Source organism: Octopus sinensis, linkage group LG7 (assembly GCF_006345805.1).
Source record: "Octopus sinensis linkage group LG7, ASM634580v1, whole genome shotgun sequence".
Taxonomy (NCBI): domain Eukaryota; kingdom Metazoa; phylum Mollusca; class Cephalopoda; order Octopoda; family Octopodidae; genus Octopus; species Octopus sinensis.
In genome coordinates, this window is record NC_043003.1 from 37,078,306 (window position 1) to 37,099,582 (window position 21,277).

Sequence of the window (21,277 nt, forward strand, 5' to 3'; positions counted from 1 at the left end):
TGCCGTGCATTTAATGAAAAATGTTTACACAACTATTTTTTCACCAGTTGTAAGAATAAAGCGATATATTTACTGTGCCAGGAGACGATTGCCTTGTTAAAGGAATACAATTTGAGGCGGTACTACCAAACAAAACACGGATATTTGGGATGCAACACAACCGATGAAGAACAGAAGAAAATGGCTGTGGAATATGTTGCAAAATTGAACAAGCAACGAACTCTATTTAAGAAGCAATCATCAATTCACGATACTGAGTTGAAGGCAAGTTTTATGGTGGCATACCGAATTTCAAGACGTAACAAACCATTCTCAGATGGTGAGTTAATAAATCAATTCATGAAGGATAGCGCAAGTGTTGTATTCCCGGAAATGAAAGGTAAATTCAAAAATATTTCATTATCGAGGAGGACTGTTGTGCGACGCATAGAAATAATCAGTGAGGAATTGACTCAACAGCTGAGGGATACAAGTTATTCGTTAGTAGAAGATGAGAGTATCGACATCCAAGATACTGCACAGTTACTAATTTGGATGAGAATTTCCGTATCTCTAGAGAATTGTTGTCACCAGAATCGATGAAAAATACAACAACCGGTCAGGATTTGTATGAGTGTGTGGTCAATGTAATTGAAAAAAAGTGCATTATCATGGGATAGATTGACAAGCATAACAACAGATGGTGTCCGGGCATTGCATGGGGAAAATGCGGGCATGGTTAACCTCTTGGAAGGCAAGATTAGAAAAGACAATCTTAACGAAGCTTTCTTGTCTTTCCACTGCATTTTGCAACAAGAAAATATGTGTAAATCTGCACTTAACCTGAAGCATGTGATGGATCCAGTGATGAGTGTAGTAAACACCACCAGAGCAAGATCATTTAACCACAGACAATTCAAATTTCTACTGGAGGATATGGAGGCTTAGCATGGGGACCTTCTCTACCACGACAATGTACAATGGCTCAGTCTTGGTAAAAATGCCGAAGCGAGTGTGGGACTTGCGAAAAGAAAGTCTGCTCTTTCGCGATGTGACAAGGATTGCTTGTGAATTTGTTACAAAAATGGACTGTGATGAGTGGAAATATGAACTTATATTTGCAGCTGATGCTTTTGAAAAGTTTCATGAGCTAAATATAAAATTGCAGAGAAAGGAACTTTTGGCTCATGAAATGTATAAGCATGTCAAATCTTTTCAAGCAAAATTATTCTTGTTTTCAAGGCAAGCAATCGAGGATAAGTTCACATACACACACTCACTGTTGGGAAAAGAGAAAGCACCTGCAAATGTGTAATCAAAAATTAAAGACCAGTTGAGAAGTTTGACTGAAGAGTTTGAAAGAAGGTTTGAGGATTTCAGGCAGATTGAGCTTAAATTCAACTTATTCACTTCTCCTTTCTCTGCTGATGATGATGCAGCACCTGATGAATTACAGCTTGAATTGATAGACATTCAATTTGATCATTCATTGAAAGAAATGTTTCACTCCCTACAGTTAGTAGTATTTTACAAGTAACTCTCTGTTTAATGCTTTCCGCGTTTAAGAAATTTTGCTGCCAGTTCATTCTCTATTTTTATTTCTTTATTGCCCACAGGAGGCTAAACATAGAGAGGACAAACAAGGACAGACAAACGGATTAAGTCGATTAAATCGACCCCAGTGCGTAACTGGTACTTAATTTATCGACCCCGAAAGGATGAAAGGCAAAGTCGACCTCGGCGGAATTTGAACTCAGAACGTAATGGCAGACGAAATACCTATTTCTTTACTAACCACAAGGGGCTAAACACAGAAGGGACAAACAAAGACAGACAAAGGTATTAAGTCGATTATATCGACCCCAGTGCATTAATGGTATTTATTTAATCGACCCCGAAAGAATGAAAGGCAAAGTCGACCTCGGTGGAATTTGAAAACTCAGAACGTAACGGCAGACGATATATGGTTACGCATTTCGCCCGGCGTGCTAACGTTTCTGCCAGCTCGCAGCCTTAATTTTCTATTTTTGGTTCCACTAACATCTGTGAAGAGAGTTTTTTTCTGCATGAAGATAAATAAGTCCAAGAACAGGTCCATGGTGTCGGATACAAACTCAAATGCTGTGATGAGAGTTTCTACCAGTGACCTTGTGCTAGACATCAAAAGAATTGTAAAGCAGAATTGTGACCAGAAACATTTTCCCAATTAAATTGCTTGTGTTAGATTATGAATTTGTTTGTTTTTATTAGCGATGCTGTTTATGTATTGCATTATTTTAAAACGCATCGTCCGATTTTAAAAGATGCGGCCTTTTGACTTTCATGGCCCACTGATGCGGTCCTCGCTCTTATAGGTTGGCCCACCACTGCTTTAACCAATAACAGTATTCTGTCTTCAATCCAAATTTCCCCTTTTCGAAGTTTCATACAAACCTCTCAACCTTCGCTTTCCCAACTAAAATTAATAGTCTCCCTTTATTCTTCGTCTCCACACTGTTCTTCTCATCCGTAAATAAGTACAACTTTGTGAGATAGTCTTTAATTGTAAATTAAAACTCGATATATGAAACGATTACAAGGATGACAAACTTCAAATCTGGTGTGTGTGTGTGTGTGTGTCTCTGTGTGTTAAGGAACGCAGAAACGGGAAAATTGCTCGGAGTAGCGACCAAATATTCTATCAAGGTGCAAGAATGAGTGAACTCCTTCCACTAGTTGTCTTTATAATCTTTCTACATACATTGAACGGGCGAATACATACATCTACGCGCATATATACATACTAAAAAACATACACATAAATGCACATATAGATGTGTTGTTTTTATGTAAAGCGATATATGAAAGCAGTTGAACAGTAAATTGAAGGATCACTCAGTATATTTTAGCAGAGTAGATAGACAGACAGAAGGACGGACGGACAGATGGATAGACGGAGTGGGAGATAGAGAGAGTAGGAGAGAGAAAGAGAGAGTGCGTTACTCGGTAGTTGTTATAAGAATATAATGATATATAAGGTAAACTTCATTTCCATGAAGCCTCACTGGAAATCGTAAACAAATTAGATACATCACAGTTTTATTCTCTCTGCCACAACAAAGAGAATCGACTCACGTAATTTCATGTTGTGTTAACCTCTCATCAAAGATCACCTGTCCACTTTCTGCGCTCAAAAAGAATCGTGTCTCATAGCTATTTCTTGTGTACATAACCTTTAGTCTGCGTATTTTTGTATAATAATGCTGGTGATGGCAACGTTTAATTGATTATTTAAAAGTTCACTACTGCATAACATGTCTTTTAGGATAGTTTGAAACGTAAAGTAATACCTGCTAGTATGTGATTTAGTAAATACATAATGTAGCCCATCAGCGGGTTGTAAATAAAGCAATTACTCAAGAGAATATTCTATTCAAAGAGAACCTAGCTGTGTGATTGCCAACTACATTCTAAGATATACCCTTACATTTCAAACTATCCTTGAATTTCTTTCTAATTTTCGCACAACGACAGTAACGTTGAATGAAGACCAAGTCGATTATATCGACCCCTATGTTCAACTTGTACTTTATTTTATCGACGGCGAAATCAGTGAAAGGCGAAGTTGACCTTGGTAGCATTTGAACTCATAACGTAAAGAGCCGGAAGAAATGCTTGCTAAGTATTTTCTCCAACGTGATAAACGATTCTGCCAGGTCAAAAAAAAATAATATTCGAAAATAACAACCGTGTAGCTCTATCGTCTAATTCATTCATAACAACAAAATTATGCAAAAATTATGGTCTGTCAGAGTTCATATATATATATATATAATCATGGTCTCTCTCAGCTTTAGATGACGCATAAGTGTTCACCAATTTCTGCCGAACGTACGTGTTTTCTTGTGCTAGTAAGTTTTGCTATTTTCTGGTTGCGCAACCAAGTATAATTTTAGTTTGAACATTTGGAGTCAGTTAAATTAAACCTGCTTGGCGGAGGAGGTTTCTTGGCAAAAAAAAATTCCACCCTTATGGGGCGAATTTTAATTTCATAGTGTATTGTCTAGGCACATATTTGTTTACATTTTTGAAACATGGCCTCCAGTCATGAAGAGGGCTACGCACCCCACCCTCGCCTCAAACTGAAATTTATGAAATAACCTTTCCTCTTCTCCCGCATTACGAAAAGGGAGTGAGAAACGAAGGATTTGCAGTCGAAAGCACATTTTCCAACGCTACCACAACCAGAAAGACAACGGTAAATCTCGAAGAAAAAGTTATTAAACCTAACAGTTGCGGTTTCGCAGCTTTAGCTAAAGTACAAGAGCAAATAGAAATAATAAAGATTTGAAAATGTTCAAAAATGTAATTCAGATAAACGGCACAAATGTCTCTTTAATGCCCCCTAGTGAAATCTGACAGTGCATCTTACTACGAACTGTATTTTATATAACCCTATCACTAAAAGGCAAAAAAATTGACCATACACCAAAAGAACTTATCGAAAAGAGTTTGCAGCCTATCTGGAATAAAACTAAATACGTGACTAGAAGGAAAAGGTATGGCACCGTGGAGGCAAGGTTCGACTCGGAACACCAAGCCAAACTACACGCCACAATGCCCCTAAAAAACGGACGAACTAGTGCTCCTGCCAACATATCTCGGACGGCAAGTATCGAAAATAAAGATTGGGGAAGTACCCCTGAGATTGACGTCCTTTGGGTGGTAGCGGCCGTCACGCTTGATAATGAGGAAAACATCGATATACTACAGATAAATAAACTACACCAACAAAACTTGTGGGGAAAGGCAAATTCAGGAAAATCAACAGGCCCTTGGAAGCATTCCAGGTATAATCCACTTGCCTGAAGGTGTAGGGATGGAAACCGATGTGCTATTTCTACAGGCAGAGGGACCACCTCAGAGTCCTTTGCCAACTGCGAACAAACTAGAAACGCCTCCTCCAGCAATGGAAACTCCACAACAGCACCTACAACAGAAAACACAGGATATTCGGAAGACGTAGCCAAAGAACACTCCACAGTGCCCCTAAAAGCGAACTTGCTGGCGCTCCTGCCGACCTGCTTGCTCGATGTTGAGTACAAAATAAACATACTACAAATTTCCAAACAGTATCAACAGATCTGGTGGGGGCAGGGAATAGAGTTGCTAAGCCAAGCAAACCAACAGGACTTAGAGCAAATGCCAGGCTTGATAAACATACTATTGGCACAATACTGCGCGTGTTGGTGGAAGGGTGTAGACCCAGGTGCTACCGATGTGGGCAAAAAGACCACCTCATAGCCTCCTGCCCTCTGGAAGCAAGAGATATAAACCACCCCCCAACAAAGGAGACACTCCAACAGATACCAACAACACCAACCCAGAATGCACCACAAACCTCCCCACCACCCACTGAAACAGCTAAGTTCATACAACCTACAGAAGATATATGAAAGTCTACGGCAGCGGACACCACCATAGTCCTGAATTCAGTATTAGAAACTATTGCACCTGCCACAGAGGAAGGTTCGCATTCTACACACTCAGACAGTATACCAACAAAACTAATCCAATGGAAGACGCACAAAACCCAAAGGATTTTATCTCACGCCGAGTTCGGACTCTACTGACAACAGCGACGAATGGAGAGCAATACCCAAAAGAAAAACAAAAGAGTCCACCCCAACACCGTAGCGCAACACAGATGCACAACCATATTCACTCACTTACATCATCAGCGCCACTGCCAACCCCGCACACCAAACACACAGTCACAAACCTCACAGCCATCAACACAACAAACACATATCTCATGAAATACACACAAGGCATCACGCCGTACAGGTCCATTACCCCGCAATCACATATCCCCAAGCACGTTCGAGTTGTAAACATAAACAGTGACATTTGCGTTCAACTAAAAGACAAATAGCCCGATGTCATAAGAAATCTTCAAAGAACATTCACAAAGCACTTATACAAAAATTTAATTGAGGATACCCCACAAGCCCCCCAAGGGAGTGGGGAAAATTCTTCACTCCCCCTAGGACACAACGTAAGTAATTCCTCACTTCTTTTTAACTTTTCTCTCATGCTCTTGCTCAAGCTAGGCAGCATAAGTGTAGGTGGCCTGAGATCGCATTGGAAGCAAGGATACTTGCACAACGATCTCAGGTCACTGGATTTGGATGTAATAGTCATGAGTCTAACTTGGGCGTGAATTCCTAAGTTTTACCCGAGCGGTCTGTTTGGATCGTGGCTTGTGGGTCTCCACGTCCAACACAACATGTTCCTCCTTTCGGAGTACCACCTTGTTATTCTCATTTATATTTTAAATTTTCAAACTTCACACTTGTTACCACATTTTACATGCCATCACTTTGTTATTTCATTTTGTTATCGATTATATTTATGCCCACCACCCTGTCTGTCCTGTAGTGTTCCTCTGTGTAAAACCCTTAATGGGCAATAAAGAATTGATGATTTATTCATAGTGATCAAATGTTCGTGCACACATAAACGCACTCCCTCCATCAATTCGACATTACCTGTACAGGTGCACCGTGGGCTACAATTGAGATGGCGAAATGATCGCAGAGCAACGTGAAACAGAGTACTTTGCCCAAGAAGACAGTGCAACGCCCATGAGTGTAACACCCTAACCACTGAGCCATGCACCTTCATACATATATATATGTGTATATATATGTCTTTTACTGTTTTTATCTTTATTTGTACTGTTTTTTCTTCATTTGTATTGCTTTTACGTCCAGTTCTTGTTTCTTTTTTTTACCCCTCCGCAAAAAACTTTTATTTAATTCATTTTGCGGGAAGGACTGTTTCGGTGTGATCGTGTTCTGCCCTTACCTTCGAAACACGCATTGAATCGAAACAGGGGCAGCTGAAGAAGAGCAATGTTCCTTGTGTTGTTTGTCTTGTACTCTGTTTTTTCATTGTTAAAAAAAATAGTCCGTTTCCTTGTTTGGTTTTATGTTTTCGTTTCTCTGTTTATACGATACTAGTCTACGTTTATTTGTGGTGTCCTGTACTCATATATGCATGTATATATACATCTAGATGTAGGTATGTACATATATGTATGTATGTATGTATGCATGCATATTTTAATTTATTAAATTGTTATTATATATATATATATATATATATATATATATATATATATATATATATATATAATGATAAATCTCAGAGCGAGTTATATATATATATATATATTATATATATATATATTTATGATTGTCCCTCTTAGCGTTTGGCATGTATATATAATGCCTCCTGGCATGTATGTATAATTATGCCCTCTATATATAAATTAATATGTTCAATAAGAAATAATTATTTTCGAAATTTTTTCTCTTATGAGGTTTTTACGCTATCTACCTGACAATTTCTTGTTAAGTTTTCCTTATTAAGTAGTTGTCCTTAATTGCAAAATATATATATATATATATGTATGTATGTATATTATATTCAAATCAAAATATCCGCATGTATGCATTTATGCACAGTCACCGCTCTAACACACACACGCACCAAAAAAATATATATTAGAACTTTAGAAATCCGTACTTCCTCTATCAATGTATCGTATTTGTCAAGCTTTAAGTTTCATAATGGGTGATATTTTGAACGAGAATGTAAGGTTTCTTCGGTAATACAGTTAGATATTGCTATACAATTTACATACTATTAATCACTAAATCAAAAATGTAACTTGATTGGAATATTTTCTAAATGAGTCTGTTTTGATAAAGAATTACTGTCTATCGTGTTTATCATATTTATCCTGCTTAAAATCCAATATTTCTAACGGAGAACAGTTTTGCTGGAGATAAAAGCGTTCTTAGCTGAGAAGACATATGAAGTTATAAACAAGAAACTATTACCACAATGTTGCATTCCCATTCACAATACGGAGGCATATAATCGTATACGTATTTTGTTTCGTTACGCATATATAAATATACGATATGTGAAAATTGATAGGAAGATATTTATTATGTACTAGCATTATAGCCCGGCGTTGCTCGGGTTTATTTCCACACTTTAGAATTGGAATCTTGAAAAGTAAAATTTTGGATTATGTAGCTTGTTATTCTCTTTAAGTGAACATTTTTCTGGTTGAAATACACCGAAAAATGACGACACAGCAGTCAAAAAATCGTAAAAAATAGGGATTTTCATAGGAAAAAAAGCGCGTTTTTGATGTAAATACTTTTTGGTGCTAACATGATCCGATTTGAGTTTTATCTTCTACGGAATGAAGAGCAAGCCTTCTTCTATCATACTCTCAATTTTGGTCAACTTGAGCTGCAGGGTCTCGGTGTAGATAGTGTTAGTTGAAGACTACCAAACCTGCCACACACACACAGACAACTTCAGCTTTATATATATAGATTTGTGTAGACATACGAGGAGGTGCTGAAAAGTTCCTGCCTTCGGGAAAATGAAAATACAGGAGAATCAGTTAATTATGATTTTATTGAACATATTCCCCTCTCAGATTCACACACTTATTGCAGCGGTCCTTCAGTTTTTCTAAGCCCTGTAAAAGAACGCGGAATTTTGCACCTCCAACCAGGTCTTTCGCGACACTCTTAAAGCCAACAAGTTTTTTGCAACCTCTCGTACAGTTATTGTCCATATTCACATATCATATTTCAAAACCAGTACTCAGAGGTTTAGGCAGAGTAATTTTAAGAAAACCCTGTAGTATTTATTGTACTAAGTAAAAGTCAAGATGGCGTTGTGGTGCATGATGCGCTTTAAGTATTGCATTTGTTCTCACAAAAAGAGAAAGCAAACGTTTCATACTCTATCTGTAAGTCGATACGATACTAGTTCTGTTTTACTGCTCATTACTGCAGTGAATTATTTTATGATCTGATATCTCTCAGTTGATAATAAATTGCACATTTTAATATAATTTTTCTATGGGTTAACTCTGTCCAAGATACTGCACTTTTGGTGTGCACATAACTATTCATCTTTTGGCGTATGCACTTTGAAAACGATAAAATTGTTTTCTTTGTGACGGTGTTTGAAAGAGCTCGTGTTATCTAAATCGACTCCTTCAGTTCCTTATCTTTTAAACCAATATATAGCACAATGTTGGCATTTTGTCTTATTTCCAGTGGCCTGATACATGATGCAGCTATTCATGCACTGGTTATTCAGGGTATACAACTCGGTATTTCTACATTTACATCAGCTTAACAGAAAAGTGGTTTAATATTCAGCACATTAGCTTTCCTCCCAAGAAAATAGGTGTCGATGGAAAGCTATCACTTCCGTAGTTCAAACCTTGCCTTTGTCAACCGCCACCATGTATTAAATGTATGTTTGTGATGGTACACTGTAGAGATCAACTGTAATCGGGGCGGAGGATCAATCATACACATTTTGTTGTACACAGTTTAATCGTTCGTTAGGAACACAAACTGTTATATCAGCAAAAGAAGTCATAGGGAAAAGTAAGAATTTAGCTTGGGAGTTAATGCTTACAGATTGAATGATTAACAATCGATCAGACGGCCTTCTGTTTTGGGTGTACCTGTGATGTAGCTGCAGTAGAAGCAGCAATATTCAGGAAAATGTACTGTACGCTAATGTGGAGGCGCAATGGCCCAGTGGTTAGGGCAGCGGACTCGCGGTCGTAGGATCGCGGTTTCGATTCCCAGACCGGGCGTTGTGAGTGTTTATTGAGCGAAAACACCTAAAGCTCCACGATGCTCCGGCAGGGGATGGTGGTGATCCCTGCTGTACTCTTTCACCACAACTTCCTCTCACTCTTACTTCCTGTTTCTGTTGTACCTGTATTTCAAGGGGCCGGCCTTGTCACTCTCTGTGTGACGCTGATTATCCCCGAGAACTACGTTAAGGGTACACGTGTCTGTGGAGTGCTCAGCCACTTACACGTTAATTTCACGAGCAGGCTGTTCCGTTGGTCGGATCAACTGGAACCCTCATCGTCGTAACCGACGGAGTGCTTCCACTCCACTGTACGCTAATGTTGATCGCATCTGGAAAATATTCCGTCGCTGAGGATAGATTGCATAACCTTGCAATGTAGTCATGTCGACGCTGTCATTAAGTGATAGCCGTTAAAGATTATCAGAGATTGTGAGGCTAAGCATTTGTAGCAAACTTGGAGGTTTTACATATGTATTATTGATGAGTAAGTTTGAAATATCGGTATAGGGTATCGCTTAAGGTCTCAAGCTTTTATATTTATAGAAATAAAGTAAATATATGAAGAAATTTCTAGATTCTCACGTGTGTATGTATTTGTGTGTGTATTAAAATTATCAAAATTGCTTGCAAAAGCCGGTACAATTCAAGACGAAATTGAGTGAAAACAGGCAAAACTAATTTTTTTCCAAATATTTCCGTGTTTCGAATTGAAACATCGAACGAAAGTGTGGCATATATTTTTTGCAAATATATGCGGGGATAGTAAGACTACAACATTAACTGGAAGGCTAAATCTTTTTTAATGCAGATTGCTTCTTCAATCCTCAAATTTCCAATATTCCATTCAATAGCTTTGGTAGTTCTCCAAATGTTTCCAACTTAGCGTGGCTGCTCTATATATTCCCGGAGGAATATTTCTGCTGTAGGATATACCACATTTATTATGAAGTATGTGGTACACCACGTAAATCCTCAATCACGCATCCACACTATTGATGAGGAAGATGATTAACGTTCACATGCTGTTGTTGTTGTTGTGTATTAGATGATTCCCATACAAGAGAGTCTTCAGAAAAGACCCAGAGTTTACCCGCCGAATGTCCAGCCTTTACCTATGGATTACGTTACGGCTGGTAGCAGTAATCCATTACTTAAAGTGTGGCAATTTTAGGAAGCGCGTGTTATTACTAGAGTTGTGAACATTACTTGAAGATTTATAAGCATTGTTATGTTTTGCTACGGATGTTGGGTATTCGTTGTCCATTAGAAAATTTTGAAACTGCTTGATGTCGGAGAGCTAATCTCCTTTGATGCATTTGTTGCGCAACTGTAAGATTTCGTCCCATAAGTAAGCACCCATAGATCTGAAGAATAAGATTGATCCGTAATGAATAAATATGCCCCACTAAATCACCATCCTGCGAAATTCGGTGTTGTTGGATTTTGACATTATGTTTTAATATAATTCATTTTGAGTTGAGCCTGTCAGGTTTTTGATAATTATAGTTAGTTTGCATGTGATTGATTTTAAACCTGAAATCGAACAAAGGGAGAGGGGTGAGAGAGAGAGATGAGAGAGATGAGAGAGAGAGACAGACAGACAGACAGACAGACAGAGATTAGGTGATGTTGGGGTGTTCTATTTCAAAATCTATGTTGTCGTCAGTGTTGCTGAAACTTTGTGATATAGTGCTAACAGTAAATTCCTGCGGTTGAAGCAATCGGTCACGCTGTGCAAGGGGATGGTAAAAAGGTGTTACGCTTGAGAGGAGAGAGAGAGAGAGAGAGGAGAGAGAGAGAGAGATTCAAAGGAATGCTGCAACTACGTGCACACATGCACACACATACGAACGTTCTGGTGCATACAGACATGCAACACACTGAGACATTTAGCTGGCTGTATTATGTGTGTATGTGAGTATGAGAGAGTGGGGCTATATGTACATATGCGCACAGCATAATCGTACGTATGCATAGGGGCTAAAGTAAAACTTTTAGGGAAAGCATTATTTATCCTTAAGTTGTAAAAGAGTAAAATATACCACTTCGGTAGTTTTAGTTTTCTTTTTAATTCGATTTACTGCGTTGTATTTTAAATATGGAATTAGGTACGATATACGTATATATATATATATATATATATAATATATATATATATATATATATATATATCCAGCTATTGTGTATCTAGTGCACTCTTCGCCTTGAATGTAATGATATATGTATAATATATGGCGTGTACTGGTACACCGGCGATTATAATTAATTTTATTGTATCGCATTTATCTTTGTTTACATATTCTCTCGATAAATTTCTGACCGTTAGACGATATACCACAATCCCCTATTTTGTCGGGTTTGTTCTGAGTCTGCGCAGTGTTTTGAATAGTTTAGAAAGAGCATTTCGATAGACGCACATGGGTCTATTGATATGGTCTACCCATCATTAACAGGAATCTTACTGAAGAGCCAGCCTGAGTAAATAAATACTATTTTTATTACTGAATTTGGCGAAACTGCAGTATAAGAAAAGTTAAGTTTGTAAAAGTTTTTAATTTTCATCTCACTAAATTTATCCAGCTATTGTGTATCTAGTGCACTCTTCGCCTTGAATGTAATGATATATGTATAATATATGGCGTGTACTGGTACACCGGCGATTATAATTAATTTTATTGTATCGCATTTATCTTTGTTTTTATATATATATATATATATATATATATATAATTTATAAGCAAGGGCAAAAGAAAAAATTTCTAATGCCAAATATGCCGAAAATAAACACAACGTCAATAACCATGTATTTTATCACTACATATATATATATATATATATATATATATATATATATATATATATTACTTGATGTGTGTATATAAGCGTGGAGGATTAGTGGTTGGTGTATTCAGCTCCCAATAGGAAAGTCGTGAGTTCGATTCCTGACGGCACATTGTCTCCTTCAGTAAGGCACTTTATTTCAAGTTGCTCCAGTCCGCTCAGCTGTCAAAAATGAGCTGTGCGTGTAACTCAAAATGTCAGCTATGTTACACACCGTGTCACGCTGAATCTCCCTGAGAACTCCGTTAAAGGCACGCCTGTTTGTGGGATGCTCAGCCATGTGCACTTAAATTTCAGGTCCAAGCTGTTTCATTAGTCGGATCATCTAAAAACCTCGTAGTTGACGGGGTGCCAGGGACCATCCGGACTCCCACCTTCGCCGTGAACAGGATTTAATCTCTCTTCGCTCCTTTGTGCCATATAGACTCAACTCCTCCCCCCTCTTTGTCTGACTCCCCTCCTCTCCTCTCTTCATTTCACACCTACTTTCCCTCTTCCTCTCCTCTCTTCATCTCACACCTACTTCCTCTCTTCACTCCTACCTACCTTCTCCCTTTATCGATTACCTCCTCCATCCATACCCACCCCTACACATCCCAACCCCACCACCACACACCGCCCCTACACATCCCACATCCTCACTCCAAACCCACACACAACCCTCACATTCTCATACCCCACCCTTGCATTCCCACACCACACTACACACCACACTACACTACACACCACACTACACACCACACTACACACCACACCACATTACATCACCCCGCACACACTAGCACTAACCACTTCCCAGCACCCACAACATCATCTACACACCCACACATTACAGACGCACGCACTTACAGACGCACACATTCACACGTCAAAGCCACCAGCACCTATCCACGCGCTCATACTTACGCACTGTCACATACACACGCACGCGCACCTTCGTTTTGCGATCACTTATAATTGTTATCAGACAATACAACTCTACAAATGACATCGTTTGGTGCATCTAATAAGATAGATGGACATGAATTTACGCCGACGTGAAAGTTCAAGGGCAGATCTATCACCTCATTGGTTCTCTGTTATCCACAATGAACAACCACAGTTCCTCCAAATTTACCTTATGAGTGATGTAGGACAACAAACCCGAAGGAGGTGCCAATATTTTAGATGATGGGTCGTGTTAGACACAGCGCCGACTGCAGCGAAGGAGAGTATATCCACAGACAGCTTTTCGGTTGCGTTCAAAAACCACATAAACTCCACAAGTAAGGGCCTGAAATACACCAAACGGACGCATAGCATGTTGCTTAGTCGAATTAGCCCATCATTTACTCCACGAATGTTTTGTTGTCAATGCTGCACTTCCCCATATCACCTGTTTCAACATAACTGTAATATATTATATACAAACTATGCCATTTTAATCCCGGGCAATGCCGGGTATCTCTGCTAGTATATATATATATATATATATTATATATATATATATAATATATATATATATAATTTATAAGCAAGGGCAAAAGAAAAATTTCTAATGCCAAATATGCCGAAAATAAACACAACGTCAATAACCATGTATTTTATCACTACATATATATATATATATATATATATATATATATATATATATATATTACTTGATGTGTGTATATAAGCGTGGAGGATTAGTGGTTGGTGTATTCAGCTCCCAATAGGAAAGTCGTGAGTTCGATTCCTGACGGCACATTGTCTCCTTCGGTAAGGCACTTTATTTCAAGTTGCTCCAGTCCGCTCAGCTGTCAAAAATGAGCTGTGCGTGTAACTCAAAATGTCAGCTATGTTACACACCGTGTCACGCTGAATCTCCCTGAGAACTCCGTTAAAGGCACGCCTGTTTGTGGGATGCTCAGCCATGTGCACTTAAATTTCAGGTCCAAGCTGTTTCATTAGTCGGATCATCTAAAAACCTCGTAGTTGACGGGGTGCCAGGGACCATCCGGACTCCCACCTTCGCCGTGAACAGGAATTTAATCTCTCTTCGCTCCTTTGTGCCATATAGACTCAACTCCTCCCCCCTCTTTGTCTGACTCCCCTCCTCTCCTCTCTTCATTTCACACCTACTTTCCCTCTTCCTCTCCTCTCTTCATCTCACACCTACTTCCTCTCTTCACTCCTACCTACCTTCTCCCTTTATCGATTACCTCCTCCATCCATAACCCACCCCTACACATCCCAACCCCACCACCACACACCGCCCCTACACATCCCACATCCTCACTCCAAACCCACACACAACCCTCACATTCTCATACCCCACCCTTGCATTCCCACACCACACTACACACCACACTACACTACACACCACACTACACACCACACTACACACCACACCACATTACATCACCCCGCACACACTAGCACTAACCACTTCCCAGCACCCACAACATCATCTACACACCCACACATTACAGACGCACGCACTTACAGACGCACACATTCACACGTCAAAGCCACCAGCACCTATCCACGCGCTCATACTTACGCACTGTCACATACACACGCACGCGCACCTTCGTTTTGCGATCACTTATAATTTGTTATCAGACAATACAACTCTACAAATGACATCGTTTGGTGCATCTAATAAGATAGATGGACATGAATTTACGCCGACGTGAAAGTTCAAGGGCAGATCTATCACCTCATTGGTTCTCTGTTATCCACAAATGAACAACCACAGTTCCTCCAAATTTACCTTATGAGTGATGTAGGACAACAAACCCGAAGGAGGTGCCAATATTTTAGATGATGGGTCGTGTTAGACACAGCGCCGACTGCAGCGAAGGAGAGTATATCCACAGACAACTTTTCGGTTGCGTTCAAAAACCACATAAACTCCACAAGTAAGGGCCTGAAATACACCAAACGGACGCATAGCATGTTGCTTAGTCGAATTAGCCCATCATTTACTCCACGAATGTTTTGTTGTCAATGCTGCACTTCCCCATATCACCTGTTTCAACATAACTGTAATATATTATATACAAACTATGCCATTTTAATCCCGGGCAATGCCGGGTATCTCTGCTAGTATATATATATATATATATATATATATATATATATATATATAAATGGCTATATCTATCAGTTTATCTCTCAGTATATTTACACTTATATCTATCTAATGGCTTCTTAGGTTTACTCAATTTGTCTACTTATCAATTAAGGAAATCTGAACGACCTCTCAGTAATGTACCTGTAATGACTACTGGAAGCTGCTATAAACCAAATTTGCTCCAATAAAGGGAAAATATGTAATGATCATTATCTTAACTATATATATATATAATTATATATATATATAAAATATATATATAAGTATGTATGCATATATTGATATATATATATATATATATATATATATATATATATATATTATTGTAATATTTACATTTTACATATCACTGTAGCACCGTATTAACGAGTCTATCGGATATTGTTATATACCGCTGGTCACAATGCGCTTACTCGCATTTTGTTCCCTTTGAATGACGACACTGCAGATTACGCGGGCAGGACGACATTCCTCATGAATGCAATGCCAGTCCGTTGCAGAATTACCCATCTACAACTGATGTCTGTGTATGTGTGTGTGTGTTTGTGTATGTGCGTGTGTGTGTGTGTGTGTATAAGACTTTATGGCTCTATAACAATGTAAATTGCTTAAGTATATATCCTCACGAGTTTGGCTGAATCCATGATTGCAAGATATGTGCAGAAACGTACAAAACTTGGATTAAGAGAGTTCGAAAAAGCAAATAGACTATCATGCACACACTGATAGAGAGGCGCGTGTTTGTGTTTGTGTGTGTGCGTGTCTGTATGTGTCTGTATGCTCCTGTCTATATATGTTGAAATATGGGTAAGTATACATAGGTGCGTGTATATGCTTGTATGAATTTATAAGTTTATACACATACACACACACACACACACAAACACACACTCGCACACGCGTATATATATATATATATATATATATATATATGCGTATAAATATAGATACAGTTGTATATGTATGTATGTATGTATGCGCTCAATAAAATGTTAGGCATCTCTCATATACTTATATAGAATGTTTTTATTCCATTACATATATATATATATATATATATAGAGAGAGAGAGAGAGAGAGAGATACACATACATACATTACATATGTGTGTGCAAATATTTACATATGCATATATGTGTGTGTGTGTGTGTGTGTGAACTTTGTGCGTGTGTCTGTTCGATGTTAGCATCTAGATGCTTATGTTTACGTGCACATTACTCTGTGTGTGTGTATATATATGTGTGTGTGTGTATATATATATATATGTGTGTGTGTGTATGTGTGTGTGTGTAATTTTATTTCTTATTTCTATATGCAGTATTATTTATGGAAAATACATGTGTATATAATTGTTTTTCTTTCTTTTTTTTTCAATAAAATCATGCTTTTGTTCGGTTATCATGAAATAAAATCCGAAACTACCTCCCTGGGGGCTTTCTACGCGAGCTTGCACGCATCTACATACGCATTACCACAGATAGACAAACGTACATCCCAACCTTTACGTATGCGCGTAAGTGTTTATGTAAATGTATACACATAACTATATCTACCAGTTTATCTATCTGTCTATCTACACCTATATCTAATCTACACATTTGTATGCATGTATGTATATATGCATATATATATATACATACGTGTGTGTATATGTATATATACATATATGTATAGCTATTTATATATATATGTACATATATATACATGTATGTATGTATTTATATATATACATATATATATAAGTACATTTTTATAGATACGAGTAAGTAACTGTATATTTGTATGGACGCACAAAATATACACACACTCTTAAACATACATATATGTATGTATGTATGTATGTATGTATGTATGTATGTATGTATGTATGTATGTATCCATGTATGTATGTGTGTATGTGGAACCGCGTATCCATAACATAGACGAAATATTTTTCTAATACTAAACTTGCTTAAAATATAAAAGCAAAATATAAAAGAGAAAACGTAGCGGCAGCAGCAGCAGTAGAAGTTGCAGCAGCAGCAGTAGTTGTTGTTGTTGCTGTAGTAGTAGTAGTAGTAGTAGTAGTAGTAGTGTTCAACGTCGAGTGGCATTGTTTTATTCTTTTCATACTTTTACAAATGTGTTCTGTGCACATTCTTTTGTAGGTTTTCCAATGTTGCCTTCTCTCTCTCTCTCTCTCTCTCTCTCTCTCTCTCTCTCTCTCTCTTTCTATATATATATATATATATATATATATATATATATATATATATATATTTATCTGTCTATCTCTCCCTCTCTCTCTTCTTTCTCTTCTTTACCTCTCTAAAGATGGTTAGATAAATAGATATAGATGTATAGATATAGTGTGTGTATATGTGTGTGTGTGTTTCAACGGTGGAAAGAGGCATTACTTAACATATTTTAAAAGTGTATTCAAACTGAATCCTTTTCCACGTGACCCAAGTTCCGAAGCATTGCAATCATCTCACAACGCAGATGTATGAAACTCGAGATGGGGGATTCGGGTTATCCAGCTTCAATCTACCTTACGTTTTTAATCCACGCAGATTTCTGCACACACACACACACACACATACACACACACACACATACATACACACACACACACACACTTTCTCTGTTTCTTTCTCTCTCTCTTCCTCACGCACACAGACACATACGCAGGCGCTCGACACGCGCATGCATATATGTGTATGTATATATATATATATATATTTGTATCTAGGTATCTATCTATTTATCTCTCTCCCTCTCTATTTCTACACACACATACATTATATATATATATATATATACTTAAACATTATATAAACTTAATTCACTTAATTACGCACATATACACACATATATAAACATACATATATAGCTATAGTTTTTGTATATATAATGTATGCTAAAACATGTAAGTGCCGAAACATTTTTATGCTGGAAGTTTGAATGTTTTTGTCGAAAGTTTTTGCTGAAAAGCATTGCTCGCCTCAGCTACGAGCAGTTAGGTCAGATCTGTCGACTGTGAACACTTGAAATTAGTATATGTTTTTTTTATTACCCATAAGGGACTAAACATAGAGGGGACAAACAAGGACAGACAAACGGATTAAGTCGATTACATCGATCCCAGTGCGTAACTGGTACTTACTTTATCGACCCCGAAAGGATGAAAGGCAAAGTCAACCTTGGCGGAATTTGAACTCAGAACGTAACGACAGACGAAATACGGCTACGCAGTTCACCCGGCGTGTTAACGATTCTGCCAGCTCGCCGCCTTGATTATAGTTGCTCTCACCTTAATACATAGTTGCTTACTGTCTATTGTGCATTTTCCTATATGGGAGCAAGACGGAATTGTTTTGATTTTCGCATTTAAAAAATCTTATTTATGAGTTGGGTGCGATGGCGGATTCTGTAGAGCATCTTAATATCTATGATCCATTCTGAAATATTAGTGTCTTTTGTATTACTCATTGACTGCTGGCGGTCACTACTTCGCTTCTCAGTTGAACAATGTGCGTTGGAAGTGCTGTTGTATTTTCCAGTTGGTGACATCGAAACAAAGCACTTTGCTGGTGTATGCAATCCTGTAAGCCTATTCTTCTTCTTTGATGTTTTGAGATGAAAGAAATTGGCCAACATGCAATGCCTTTCTTAAGGAATCTCTCCTTTCATGGGTATGTTCTATGTTTGGTAAATCCATGTCAGCCCTTTTCCCTCTGCGTTTGGTTGCAATATTTGTCTTCGTAGATCTTCACAGAAGTGGACATTGTCCATTCTACTGTAACTCACTTTCATGCTGCTTAAGTAGATTAGCTTCTGGATATTAAGACACCTTGGAAAGGGTGTTTTGATTGTGGGGAGGTAGATCTTTTATAATACAACTTTGGGACAAATGTTGTATGGAGAGTTATGCGACATAAAATTTCTGTTCCTAATCTTCTGCAATGCTTTATGATGTTTGTATACGCTTTACACTTCCTTAGTGTGTATGTGGTTGGGAAACATGCTTCTTACCACATAGCCACAGAATCAATATCATAGATAGATAGATAGATAGATAGATAGATAGATAGATAGATAGATAGATAGATAGATAGATAGATAGATATATATGTATGTATGTATGTATGTATGTATGTATGTATGTATGTATGTATGTATGTATGTGTGTGTGTATGTATGTATGTATGTATGTATGTACGGAGTAGTCGAAGCAGGGGCAGCTGAAAAAGGGGAATGTTCCTTGTGTTGTATGTCTTGTACTCTGTTTTTTCGTTGTTTAAAATAGTCCGTTTCCATGTTTTTATTTTTATGTTTTCGTTTCTCGTTGTGTTCTACGTTTTTCTTTTTGGTGTCCTGTACCCATATATGCATGTATATATACATATAGATGTAGATATGTACATATATGTATGTATGCATATGTTATGTTTATTAACTTGTTATTGCATATATATATATGATACCTTCTCACCTGCATTGCTTAAGTGATTTTTAAAAGTATTTATATCATATACATGCTAGAGTGCTTAAAACAAATTACTATATATATGTGTGTGTGTATGCATGTGTGTGTATATATATATATGTATGTATATATATTTATATACATTCTTTCCATATTTTATAAGCCTGATACTTATTCTATCGGTCTCTTCTGCCAAACCGCTAGTTTTAGGAGACCAACACAGGCACAAAGACATATACACACACATACACGCATGCACTCATATATATATATACGACGGGCTTCTTTTAGTTTCCTTCTCCCAAACCCTCTCACAAGGCTCGGTTCTACCCGAGGATATAGCAGAAGACACTTGCCCAAGGTGTCACGCAGCGGGACCGAACCCAGAACCATGTGGTTGGGAAACATGCTTCTTACCACATAGCCACAGAATCAATATCATAGATAGATAGATAGATAGATAGATAGATAGATAGATAGATAGATAGATAGATAGATAGATAGATAGATAGATAGATAGATAGATACATTAATATGTTTGTGTAATATATATATATCAGAGAGAGAGAGATACATTCACACACACACATACACAGATACACACGCATATGTGTGTGTATACATGTACGTCTTCATAGTAGTGTGTTTGTATGTTAGGGAGTGTTACGTTCGGCCGTAGTACATGCGTCCGCGTATGTGAGTGGATCTAACGAGTCAGTAGCCAAGGGTCTGTAGCGGCAGATTGTCGCAGTTAGTAGCATGTTGGGTCAGGAATCTGAGTGATGCGTTTAGGTGTGCGTGAGTGCGTGTGATTTACTGGTGCAATGTCCTTTCGTCCGACGTCACTTCATCAGACGTCTTTTCGTACGACGTCTTTTTGTCCAACGACAAAGCCTATCAATAGAATTTTCAATTATTATTTGATTTTGATGTTCACTTTGTTTTCTAAGGGGTTTATTTAAAATTAGACAAAAAATCGTAGGAAAAAAGTTTATGAACAAAAAGACGTCGGACAAAAAGACGTGGACAAAGTGACATTGGACAAAGTGACATTGGACAAAGTGACATTGGACGAAAAGTCGGGACTCGTTAGTTACTGTGTGTGTGTGTGTGTGTGTGCGTGTGTGTGTGCCTGTTTGTGTATGCGTGCGTGTGTGTGTGTGCATACGTGTTTGATTGAACGTGAGTGTACA